General features: G+C 48.5%; 1 pseudogene across 1 annotated transcript in view; it reads left to right on the top strand.

Moving 5' to 3' along the window:
* LOC148328447 (uncharacterized) overlaps window positions 1-11,213 on the top strand; it is a 28,870-nt pseudogene extending 17,657 nt beyond the window's left edge. The window contains exons 3-7 of the transcript XR_015845631.1: window positions 6,181-6,467; window positions 6,545-6,620; window positions 7,261-7,339; window positions 7,854-8,028; window positions 8,371-11,213. The product of XR_015845631.1 is annotated as an uncharacterized LOC148328447 (transcript). The remainder of the gene's footprint in view (window positions 1-6,180; window positions 6,468-6,544; window positions 6,621-7,260; window positions 7,340-7,853; window positions 8,029-8,370) is intronic.
* Window positions 11,214-12,532: the final 1,319 nt, after the last annotated feature.

Here is a 12,532-nt window from a genome sequence, read left to right as displayed (position 1 = left end):
CCCCTCGCTGTTGGGGGCGCGCATGTGCGCGTGCGCGTAGCGGTCCTGCCCGCTGAAACGTGCAGGGGCGCCTCAGCCAAATTATGCAACAGTGGCCCGACACCCATTGGTCGCCCCGCGCTCCTTCGGGAGGCGTGGAAAAGGCGGCTCGGCACGCCATTGGCCAGCTTCTCTGAGGGGGCGCGCCCACTGCTTTCATTCATAAAATCCGCCGAGGGAGCTCCTCGCCGAGATGGGAAATCTGCTTGCGTTTGTAGCAAAAAGAAAAAGAAATGACAAGGAAATTTTGAATATAGTTCTATCTTGTCATCATTAACATACTTCGTTTATATTTCCTTGCATTATTGTGGTGATATTTAGGTTTTGTTTGCTTTTGAATGTTGCTCTGCTGACCAACTAATATCTTTTGGATTTGCCAAGAGATGGCTGTAATCTAATGATTTCATTTTAACGTAAAAATTAATTGAAGATTAACCATAAAGTTGGCTTGCAAACCATAAATCGGTGCTAGTCAAACTTTTTAATCCAAGTACCTCCCTGAAAAATAACTTGAAGTACTTAGGAGCACCATCAGAACAAAAACGAGGCAGAGTTTTTTCAATGAATAATCACTTCTGATTTTAACTTTATGAATGCGTTTTTAGGAGTTATTTTTGGGACTCTATAAATCTCTTGGCCAAAGCAGTTGTCTGTATGTAAATCTGACCTTGCAAAAGATCTGAAAACTTTGGCACAGCCGCCGCTTGTCTGATGCCGTTTCGTTTGTTTGTTCCATTCCGTCTTTTTCAAACTGAATGCAAACTTGGCACAAGGCTGTAAGGCTCCAAAAACAAACGTGTTAATTTTGGCACTTGTAACTGAAGGTGAAGAGAGACAGGAAGTCCGATGCGGTTCACACGGGACACAGCAAAGCGGCACACATGTTCACCTCGGCCGTCACCGATTCGAGGTGCAACATGAGCCGCTGGTTCGCAACGGAAGCTCTCGCACGCTTCGGTTTCGTCTTTAGGCTTCTGCGTCCTTTTCTTATTCACTCTATCGCGTTTCTCGTGTCATTCCCGCGATGCATTTTAAGTGAAACACGATTGAGCTCCGGTGATTGACGTGGCCGCAGCACAACATTCCACTTCTTGGCCTTCAAAAAGTCGTTGGTTGCTTTCGCAGCGCGCTTTGGGTCATCGGTGTTCACTGTTCTGCTTCTCTGGCACTGAAATTGTGTTTAAAGATACAAAAAGGTGCAAATGTGTGTCGCCTCGCTCAATGGCCCAAAAGCGCAGATCGCAGACTCGCCCTTGGCGGCCGTCGGTCCTCACTGCTTCTTCTTGTCAAGCGGCGCACAAGTTGACCACAAAGCAGGTTGCCAAACTTGTGTGGCGAAAAAAAAAAAAAAACACAGAGAGAGTTGATCCTTTAATGGTGACTGGAATGAGGTCTTGTGAGATGTGCGGATGGCTGGCGAGCGTCGCCCCCGTCACGTCCGACGACAGCTCCGGGTCCAAACGGGGCACGGCGCCAACTTGCTCTTCACATTGGAAGGTCGTGAAAAATGTGTCGTTTCTTTCTCTTGCTTTGCAAATTCCTCCAAAACAACCAGAAATTTGTTGTCACAAGGCTGCTTGTCACCTGCCAAAAGTGGGTCATGGACATGTTTTGTGTGTGCGTGATGGTGCGTGTGGGGGGGGGGGGGGGGGGTCCGCAGACAGGGAGCAAAAAGTGACTCTGGACTCTGCGCTTATACGACTTGGTGTTTTTTTTTCCATTTGCTTTCTTTTGAAATGTTCACTCTGACTGGAATTTGCTTCCGTGTGGGTCGAGTTCTGGCTCGCAGAAGCAAAACGCCATCCTTAGCTGAAGTGTCAATTGTCGTTTATTTGGAAAATAATGCTTTTAATAATCCGAAATGGTATTTGTAGATAAGTGACTTTCGTTGCCAAGAAGATACGAGCGACATTTTTGCAGTCCGCGTTTTGTGCAATTTTGCTTTTCGCTTTTGCTAACCTTGACTTTGTTGACTTTTTTTTTTTTCTTCTACGCTTTGTATGTTCATGTCCCGACATGAACTCTACAAGTACCCATTGAACTTATTTGGCTAGGACGCACGAGCGTGATCGGCGTATCAAGATGCCGTTTACGCCTTATTGTGACTTGACCGCAAGCGAGCATAATCTCATTTCCAAGGCTGCCCGCTGAACGCTTATGCTAATGCTTTGACCTGATTTGTGTGCCGTTCGTATGCCCGTACATATGCGTGTCGGTGCCATGTACGCGCATACGATGTTCATGTGTTGGAAAGCGACATCTCCGGGCTCCGGCTTAACTGGTCTCTCCAGTGGCAGGGCCAATATTGATGGAGAGCATGCAAGCGCACATGAGTGCAGCGAGCGGGTGGGGGAAGGGGAACTGCAGAGATGGAAATGATGGGGGTGGTCTTCACAACCCATGAACTCTAAGCAGGTTCAGCGGGTTCAGGTGTTGCTGAGGAATGCAAGAGGGGGGATGGGATCGGCTTCTTTTTCTTTTCTTTTTTTTCTGCTATTGACCTGCTCAGCGTATCCACAAACAGACCCCCCCACCCCCCACCCCCCCCCCCCCTCCGCAGGTTTACTATGAGTAAAGGTTAACTATAAGCTTGCTGACACTACTTGAGGCTGCGCTGCTGGTGTTATTCTCGTCTGTGGGCGACCCCCCCCCCCCCCGCGCTCATGATAAATGGCAGGTATTGTCAATATAGCACCAGAGTGCGTGTATGCGCCCTCAGGAGTGGGTCAGAGGGTTCATATGTATGTTGTGTGTGTGTGTGTGTGGTGGGGGTGGGTGACCTGGCCCACTTCACAAGCCACCACTCTTCAGTCTTTCTCTATCCGTGCGTTGCATGTGAGCAACACTTGCAAGCCGAGCCGCCATAATGACAGGCTTACTATTAGAGGAGGCGGAATGTCAAAAGATGCCATGGCAAGCATGTGACCGCTTGCCGGGGAGCAAAAGTTACATAGAAAGAAACTTGACTAATATTGGGGGCACGAAAGATAAAAAAACTGAATATTGCGTCGCGCTGTCAGAAAGCGACAGCGCATTTATTATTATGCTTAAGATCAGCATTCGCATTCTGGTTGGCCTCCATCATGGCGAGCTTACCAGTTGGTCGCTAGATTGATGATAAATCAGTTGGGCACTAACGTTTAAACATCATAACATAATTAAAGTCATGGGGAATCCGTTGAAGACATTTTCAAGGTCAGTGTTTCAAAATTAGCACACAAAAACCTACAGCAGAAAAAATGACCACAACAAAAAGAAAAACTGACTTGGGGGGGGGGGGAGTCAAAAGTAAACATGATCGTCTGATGTTGAGACAAAAATGTTCTTTGTATCGCGTCCACAAGTCCAAGCACAGCGTTCTGCTTAATGCGGCCGTGCAGACCTGGGGCCTTCACCCTTTTTTGCCGCTCAGTCCCCCGCCCGACGACCTTAGCGAGTCCTCCAACATGTTTGGCAAGTTCTCCAAGAAAATGTCAGGAAAAGCCGACAAGAACATCTCAACTTTATTTGTGGTTCATCAGAGGCCGTTGGAATGGTGGCAGGTGTGCTGGCTGCTGTTTAACGTGAGCGTGAATGGGATTGTTTGATTCTGAAAGCAGACGCGTTCCCATTTGGAAGAGGGTGTGCACACTTGTGCAACCACATTAGCTCTCATAAATCATTTGGAGTGTACGTGTCTCGGGGAAGCGATCCTGCCCCAAGTGAAGGAGGCGTTCAAGTATCTCTGAGTCTCGTTCACGAGTGAGGGGAGGATGGATCGTGAGATCGACAGGCGGATCGGTGCTGCGTCTGCTGTAAGGCGGACCCGGTATCGGTCCGTCGTGGTGAAGAAGGAGCTGAGCCACAAGGCGAAGCGCTCGATTTACGTTCCTATGTTCACCAGCTTGGGGCGTGACCGGAAGAACAAGATCTCGGTTACAAGCGGCCAAAATGAGTACCCGGGACACGCTGGAGAGATTAAGTCTTCTGGCTGGCCTGGGAAATGCTTTGGGATCCCTCCGCAAGAGCTGGAAAACATGGCCGGGGGGGAGGGAGGTCTGGGCTTCCTTGCTGAAGCTGCTTCCGACCCCGGATAAGCAGCAGATAATTGATTGATCGATGGAGGTGTCTTGGTCTAATTAAGAAAAAAAAAATATATATATTATTCTGGATCGGATATGGGAATTGGTTCACAGATAGGTGGATAGTTGGATGGATAGAGTGATGAACTGGCCATAGATGGTAAAAAAAAATAAAATGAGATAAATATTTATATATATATGTATATATATAAAATTATTTTAACGTTGGTGTTACACAAGATATTTTTTTTTACTGTTAGTGCACGCGAGCAGTGACGCAGACTTTCGGTTCTGAGGCTGTTTTTTCATTTTTTTTCCTCCTCCCGGGAGGTGGGCGGGGGCGCGCACGCGTGTGTTTACACCCGCTCGCTGTAGTAGAAGCAAACGCCACAAGAAGCAAACACACGGGCGACACATGAGTGGGCGGAGCCACGAGCGGCCGCGCCGCCGTCCAATCGGCGCCCTGCAAACCAATCACTGGCTGCGCGCCTCGACCAATGGCGCGCGGCCCCCCCCGGAAGCCCTCCGCCAATGGGCCGCGCCGATGACGTCGGCACGTGGATCCCGGCACATGTTGACGCTCGTAAAGTGAGCTGAGAAAGAAAGAGCGAGCAAACACACACGCGCACACTCATACGCGCGCACACGGCGACGCACGGCCGGCTCGAGTGGACGTGGACGAGTGCGAGTCTGTCCAAGCCGACGCCGGTCGCCCCGATGCCGCTCACCTCGCCACCGGCTCACTGACGAGACCAGCTCGGAGGCAAAAGCAAGCTACAATTTTTGTTTTTTGTTTGGTTTCTATCGCGAATATACCGAGTGGAGGTGAGTAGCTTCATTTTGCGATATGCTTGTGCTCGCGCGCGCGCCCTTGTGTGTGGCTTCCCGAAGTTGGCAAGCTAGCTGCATCCTGTTTGCAGAAGACAGACACTGTATTCTTTTCGAGGGGGGGGGGTGTAAATAACGCAAAACAACATAACATCTTTCTATTTATCTATGCGACGCATGTTCATATTGTTTTTATTGACACGGTTTGAATTGTTCAGTTTTCTAAGTTCAATGCATAAACAAAATGTTTAAAATCGATGTTTTCTTTGCAAACCTTAGTTAAAAAAGAAAAAGGAAAAAAAAGACCTCACTTGCAAGTTGCTGGTATATTTTGGTTGTATTTTTATTTATTTTATATATTATTTCTGTGCCAATATACTTGTCATTCCAAATTGTTTCATTCTATTGTTTTAATGAATAGAAGCAAACAAAAACGACAAAAAACAAAAGTGTGTTTTCTTGCTCCAAGTCCAAAGCGACAACTCTTAATGCGCCTATTCTGAAGTGGGCGTGAAAAGTGAGTGTCCTTGTGACCTCCCCCAGGGCTCAGGGTCCAGCAGGGATCACTCCCAGAGTGAGGAATGGATCGGGGATGGGGCGGGGGGGCGGTTGGGTTAACCTCCTCAAGAGCATTCGGTCAAGTCTGCAGTGCGATTCTAAAATGATTAAATTCCTCTGAGGAGCCGCGTTAAGAAGCCTTCAAACGTTGAACCCACACATACGTGAACATGGCCTCCCGGTTCTCCTAAATATTATTAAAGGAAGTGGCGGAAGGAAGGCGGAGAGGAGTGGCCAGCTCGAGTGTGTATGCGAGAGGATGAGGAAGACGAGATGAGAGGCATGCAGAATGCACCCGGAGAGGAAAGAGAGGAGTTTGTGTGTGAGAGAGGGGAGTGGGGGTGGGGGTCTTGCGTTGAGCAAAGGGGGGAGGGGGGGGGCGAGGATGGGGCCGCCCTCGCCAGAGCCGGCGAGGGCGGCGCTACAATCCGAGCGAGCACTGGAAGCTGTGAAAGAACGAGACGGCCTATTCTGATTCCGCTACGCTCGGCCTCCCACCCCCCCCCCCCCCCCCGCTCACATTTTTACTCTCTTCCGTCTCCAATCTCGTCAATGGGAGTGAGACATGCGCTAGCATTGTGTGCAGACCGGCTGCCCCCCGTGCCATGTTAAAGTAGGACACCACCATTTTGTGTAGCAACACACGAGCACGTGAGCGTTTGCATGTAACCGGCTTGTGTCCCCAATTTGACAGAGATGCAGTCCCAGGGCAGCACGTCGTCGCAGCCCTCCTTCGACTCGCTGAGCTCCAGCGACAGCCTCCTGTTCAGCGACTTGGACGACACCGACGTCTTCCTGACCGACGCGTCCTCCTCGGCCCTCCTGGAGGCGGCGGCGGCGACCTCCGCCACCGACTCGGGCCGGGCGTCCGGGAGCCCGCAGTGGGCGTGCGACGGCTTCGGCGACAAAGAGGAGGAGGACCACGGCGCCTTGCCGCCGCCGATTCCCAAATCGCAGGGCGACCTCCTGTTCGCTCAAAAGGTGAGGCCCGGTCCATTTCTGAAGAGCCCCCGGGGTCGGCCGGCGCCAATCAATTTCTCTGCCGCTTGCCGTCACAGTGTGCCGAGCTTCAGGGTTTCGTCAGGCCCCTGCTGGAGCTGCTGAACGGGCTGAAGAAGGGCCGATTCGACCGCGGTAAGCGAAGCGTCCTTATGTCGCTGCTTGTGGCTCAGTCTTTCGCAACCTTCCTTGTGCTCGGGCAGAAAAATCTCACAGTGCACCTCCCAACAAAAATGTCCCCCAAAAAGTTGACACTATTTAATTTAGCCTGTTATGCCACTGTCAGCCACTAGTTGGCGGCATTCCATTTTCCTTTTGAAAAGTGCAATAAATGCTATAAAACATCCCGCGGGAATATTTAAATATATTTCCGATTTCACTCATTGCAGGCGTGGTCTGAAAAATGCCGCCCGTCGTGGTCTGAAAAATTTACTCTCACGTGTGAAGCCTCTCACACGCACATTTGAACATGAGTTGAAGTTCAAGAATTTTTGTGCTCCATTTTGAAATCAGAGATGCAAGTAAACTTTTGGAGACCAGCTCCAATTCACTGAGCGGCGAGTGTTGCGGACGGCCAGAATGTTTTTTTCTGGTCAGGGTTCATTCAAGGTTGGGAAGATGTCGGTCAGACGACAGTTTAGACACTTGCAACCAGTTTTTCGTGTCGCAAAGAATTTTTGAATGTGTTGAAAATTGAGTGGCGTCAACCGGTACAGCGGCTCCGCTCCCTGCGTGAATGCTGACGCGGTGGGGGGGTTGTGTCTGTGATTGACAGGTCTGAGTGGTTTCCAGCAGAGCGTCGCCATGGATCGCATCCAGCGGATCGTGGGCGTTTTGCAGAAACCGAACAGCGGGTAAGATCAACCCCAAACTCTGACACCATAGAGTATATCAGATATTGAAATATCAGAATGTGCCAAAGTATGTTTGTAAAAGCAATTTCCCCAAAATATTGTCGCGGGACGGTAAATGAGACAAAGGAGAACAAATGTATTAAATTTACCGATCGAGTGGTGTCTTAGCATACACGTTTAAAATGTTCCTTAGCCGTGCTCGCAACTCCAACTTCCTCAAATGATCATTTTGCATTTAAATGAATGAAAATGTCATCAATTCGGTGTGCACACCTTGGCCACTAGGAGGCAGTGTGATGCAGGCATTCCGACACAAAGAAAGAACAGTACTTTCTTCGCCGCTGTAACGTCATTTTTATTCGAGGATAAAGAATATATGCCTGTGAGTCTCGTCGTATATCTTGCAGTCGGTGCATGTCGCACCTTTGTACGTCTCGCGGGCATGACGTGGGGCATCCAGATGTGCATGCAGATGTTGCCCTCATTGAATGCATGCCTGGTTGTGCGATTCCAGGGAGAGGTACCTCAACACGCTCCTCCAGGTGGAGATGATGCTGAAACTGTGGTTTCCTCAGATCGCCACCCTCCCGCCGTCGGGCGCCGCTGCGTCGGCCGCCCGCGCCGTCTCGGACGTGCCGAGCGTCACGCCGCCGCACAAGCACAGGGATCAGCTGCATATCCCGGTCAAGGTGAGCACGTGCCGCCGCGGCCGTGCAACTTGTCTGTCGTCACTGATCACGTTTTTACGCCGCGCGTTGTGTCACCTTCCAAACAAGGCGCTGCGCAATCAGCAGCACTTTGCCAAATAATTCACAATTCCCCAACCAAGCAAAATGCCAATGACATGCTAACAGTTTGCAACGATAGTTACGCTTTTTGAAGCGGTGGCGTTTTCAAAACAAACGGTGGAGCAACACATGTAGACAGATAATGCTCACAATCCTACTTCCTTTCCCACGCCCCATTGCTTCAAAGCCCCCCCCCCCCTCCCCACATTGACTGAGAAATGACTTTGCCGTTGACTTTTGCAGAAACGCCGACTCAGCTGGACAGGAACTGACTCTCCGACGCCCTCTCCGGGCCTCCCCAAGTGCCCTCGCCTCAGTGCACAAGAGAAGAAGCACCAAGATGACAGCGAAGAAGATACAGGAGGAAGCCCCTGTCTCCCCCCCCCTCCTCCTGCTCTGTCATCATCATCGTCGTCGCCGCCGCACCAAAGTCCCGCAAAGAGAAACGACAGTGACTCCGACAGTTCGAGCAACCCGTCAGAGTACAAAACGGCTCGGGTGTCCGAGCCCAGCCTCACGTGGGTGCACGTTGCTCCCATTCTGTCCCCGCGGAAGACAGGCGCGACGGCGGCGGCGGTCGCTGGCAGCGGCGAGGCCACGCAGGACTGCGCCGTGTCCTCCACCACGCCTCCTGAGCACTGCAAGAATCTCAAGAAAGCCGCATGCTGCCAAAGCCAAGCTGCCGCCGCCGCCGCCGCTGCTGACGGGGAAAATCATCAGGACCGGGACACGCCCTCTGAGACCTGAGAGCAAAGCGGAGCCTGTGGAAAATCAAACGCGTGTTGATAATCACAAATGTGCAGCGAAATCACGGAGAAGGATTGCAACAAAAGTCAATGAGAGAATGAAGCACTTCCTGTCACGAGAGGAAGTGGTTGACGATGTCACCGTTTACGGGTTGTAGATAGACACCACGAAAAAAGGAAATGGCACCCATACTGTACTGGACGGGTGATGCGTTCAAGGACTCTGGAGTTTGTGGGACAAAAAAGAACAATGTCATCAACTCACGAATGTAACCGGAGAACACGTCGGCGTGAAAGCGCTCCCACCGTTAATTTATCTGACAATGCATTTATTTATTATTCTTGGTATTTATTTTTCAGGCCGCTGAGTTAAATGCACAGAGAGAGCGTCAACCTTTTTTTTTTTTTTTTACGACGTTGACTTGTGTGTTTTTCTTTTGGAACCGTTGGACTACTGTGCCTTTTACCAAATGGGATGTGTTTATTTTTTGTTTTTCAAAGGAAACAATTGGTGCTTGGTGTGCATTTGTATTACATTTTGATTGTTTGCTTTTACAAGAAAAAAAAACAACACATCTTGACAGTAGTCGCCTGGAACCGTCGTACTTGGAAACGTAACAAAACCGCATCATGCGCTCTCGTTAGCCTAATAGCGACCATTCACAAGTCTTTTTTTTTTTTAACATTTTCCGAAAAAAAGAAGAGTTAAACATTTGCAATACACAATGTCACACTGGTAATGTTTATTCACACCGTAACAATAAGTTCAAAATGGCAATTATGCTAATAGAATAATCATCGCTAGCCTACTAGCATAATTGGCTAAGAAGTTTTGGAACATTTTTGATGGTGTGAATTTGCTTCAGATTTCTGATCATAACTTGGCTGACTAAAAATCTACATTGGCGTAAAAAAAAAACAATTGACAACTTATTAAGCTAACGATGTGCTCCAACTCAACTCCGTAAGCACGCCTCCATCTTGTCTGCAGAGAGGCTAATCTGCTAGCCTTTTTTTTTTCCCCTCCTGTCGGCTCCCGCCCAAATCGAGGGACCGGAGGAGGCGCACTGAAGGCTGGTGCAACTGCGAAACTTGAAATGATGGAAAAATGTAAACAAACTTGTCTTGACTTGCCCCGGCAGCAAGCTAGCTAGCTAAGCATGCTAGCTAAGCGAGCGAGCGACGCTTCCTTCCTCCTCCTCTGCTGCTAACCCGCATCGAAGGCCCGAGTCCAAACATGGAGGAGGAATGGCGGCGGCGCACCGTCGCAAACCAGCAACTCGTACAAAAGTGCTGCAAATATTTCCACTCAACTCTTTTTCGAAATATTTCCATCGAGCGAACGAGTGAGGCGGCCGACATGCAAACGCCTTCACTTCATTTCCATGTTTTATTTTTTTAGAAGAATTAGAATAAGATTTTTTTTTTGGCTTGATTTGTTGTTTACAGTTTGCATTTTTGTTTTTCCATTTCTTGTATCCAATGTTTTTTTTTGTATTTCTTTCTTATCTAATTTGAGTTTATTTTGTTCAATTTTATTTTGCATTGGACCCCCCCCCCCTTTGTTTTACTTTTCTTTTTTTCCTTTGTTTTATATTTGATACTCAGTATTTTTTTGTTTGATTCATTTTTTTTGTTTTATTGAGTATTTTGCATATTTTCAAATTTACCTCAGTTGACTTTTTTTTTCTTTTCCATTGTTAATTTAATTTCTTTGTTCTATGTTTAAATTGATTTGGGATTTTTTTTGTTTAATTGAAATGTTAATTTGATTTTTGACTTGTTGATTTTGGTTGAATTGTACTAATTTAGTTTTTTTTTTTAATTGTTTGAATTGTATTTCTATGTATTTGCGCTATTTATTTTGTTGATTCGAGTGGCTCCTTTTGTGGTAACGAGGCGAAGTGTCTTGCAAGCCTTATTAAGAGCGAGTCTGACTAAAGCGCCAGACGCCGACTCGTTTGGGGGTGCATTTTGTATTTTGGGTCGGGGGGGTTCATCTTCCACACTTCCACTTTTTTCTACGGCCAAGGCGTGACCGATTGATTGCACATAACTTTTTCATGTACCTTTTCTACATCATTGACGACTGCTTGGGAAATGTTTGAGATTGGTGTAGCCTTTCTTCTTCCCTTCTGTTCTTGTTCTACTACTTTCCTTTTCCTCTTGACCCCTCACCCCAGAACCGGGCTGCCCTCCCCTTTATCCTTCATCTCCCTCAATTTTTCCTGTCTTTGGTTCACCTTCACTCCTTCCTTCCTCTGGCTACATTTTTTTTTCAATAAGCTCACAAAGAAGGAGAGTTTGCAAATAAAATGACTTTTTTTTTCAAAGCTGAAATGGGAGCTCGTGTGATGATTTTCAAAGGGGCGCACAGCAAACAGATGTGACACATTGAGGGAGCAATGGTAAGAGGATGGACGTTTTTGAGCATGTGTGTGTGTGTGTGTGACTCCAAATTCGGTAATCTGGGGGGGAGGGGGACCTCCCACCAGCTGCCAAAACAACACGACACTTGCTCGTGTGTGTGCGTCTTTGAATATGTCACGATTGTGTGTAATGGATGTTGAGGTCATTTACTGGGTGGAGGGGTCCGAGGGTGGGGCGGTTGACACGTTAGCTCGGAATTAGTCAAAAGTCGCGCAACAACAACAAAACACTTCAATTAAAAATAACACAGTCGGCAAAGAACAAATACACCCCAAAAAATGATAATGATCAAATTAAAAGTGAATCATTGGAGTGGATCCCTTTGAGTCATGTCTTCATGTGTTGCTCCACAGTTTGTGTTCAAATATCCATTCCTGACTTCAATGTTGTTTGTTTGTGCTTTTTTTTTTATGTTTAGTGATGACAGTAAACTTGAGCTTGAAGGCGCCGTCTGGAGCAATCGAGGACGATTTGCTGCTTAATATCGTCAAGTCAAGTCACTTGAGGTGAGTCGGCTTCCACCTTGCAGCTCTTCTTGTATGGCAAGTCGAAGCAAAAAAAAAAAAAAAGTCTTCTCACTTGTATCTCCATGTTGCGAGGTCTCCAGAAATGTTCCAATGTTGACGTCATCACGAGTTAGCGGCCGAATTGCCCTTCATTGTGAGAATGCGTAATTTTGAATGTGGAATGTCGAGCAAGGAATTGGAGCGCGGACATGCTCGAGTGGGTGTGTGCGTGCGTGTGAGCGGGCGCGGGAGTGGCACATTTTCCGAGGGTGGTTTAATGCCGCCCAACCGCCCCTCCCCCCCCCCCGCTTGCACCGGATCAAATCGTCGAAGCCTCACACGCACACATACAAACCATAAAGTCAGAAGAATTGCACCAATATTTCCCTCACACACGCACACGCACACGCACACCCACACACAACGGAGTGAGACCCGAACTGTTGTGTGATGTCTGGATGGGCCGGTCTTGTGACACAACAAAACGAAGTGCCCAACCCCCCTCGGCCCCCCCTCGCCCCCCCCCCCCTCGGCCCTCCCTTGTATCCATGCAGTTTTTAGCAGAGAAGCCCCTTTCCCTCCCTCCCTTCCTCGCTTGTCCCCGTCTGGAGGCTGAAGATGACGAGGAGGAGGAGGAGAAGTGGGCTTGCTTTCACTTGACTTTTGGGAAAGACAACAGAGGACGAAATCGCTTTGCAATTGCTGGCGCCTTGAGGTCCAAGT

This window comes from Idiotropiscis lumnitzeri, chromosome 10 (assembly GCF_059441095.1).
Source record: "Idiotropiscis lumnitzeri isolate Australia: NSW breed Sydney's pygmy pipehorse chromosome 10, RoL_Ilum_1.0, whole genome shotgun sequence".
NCBI lineage: Eukaryota > Metazoa > Chordata > Actinopteri > Syngnathiformes > Syngnathidae > Idiotropiscis > Idiotropiscis lumnitzeri.
The sequence above is the reverse complement of the archived record's forward strand: the minus strand, read 5'-3'. Positions and strand labels throughout refer to the sequence as shown.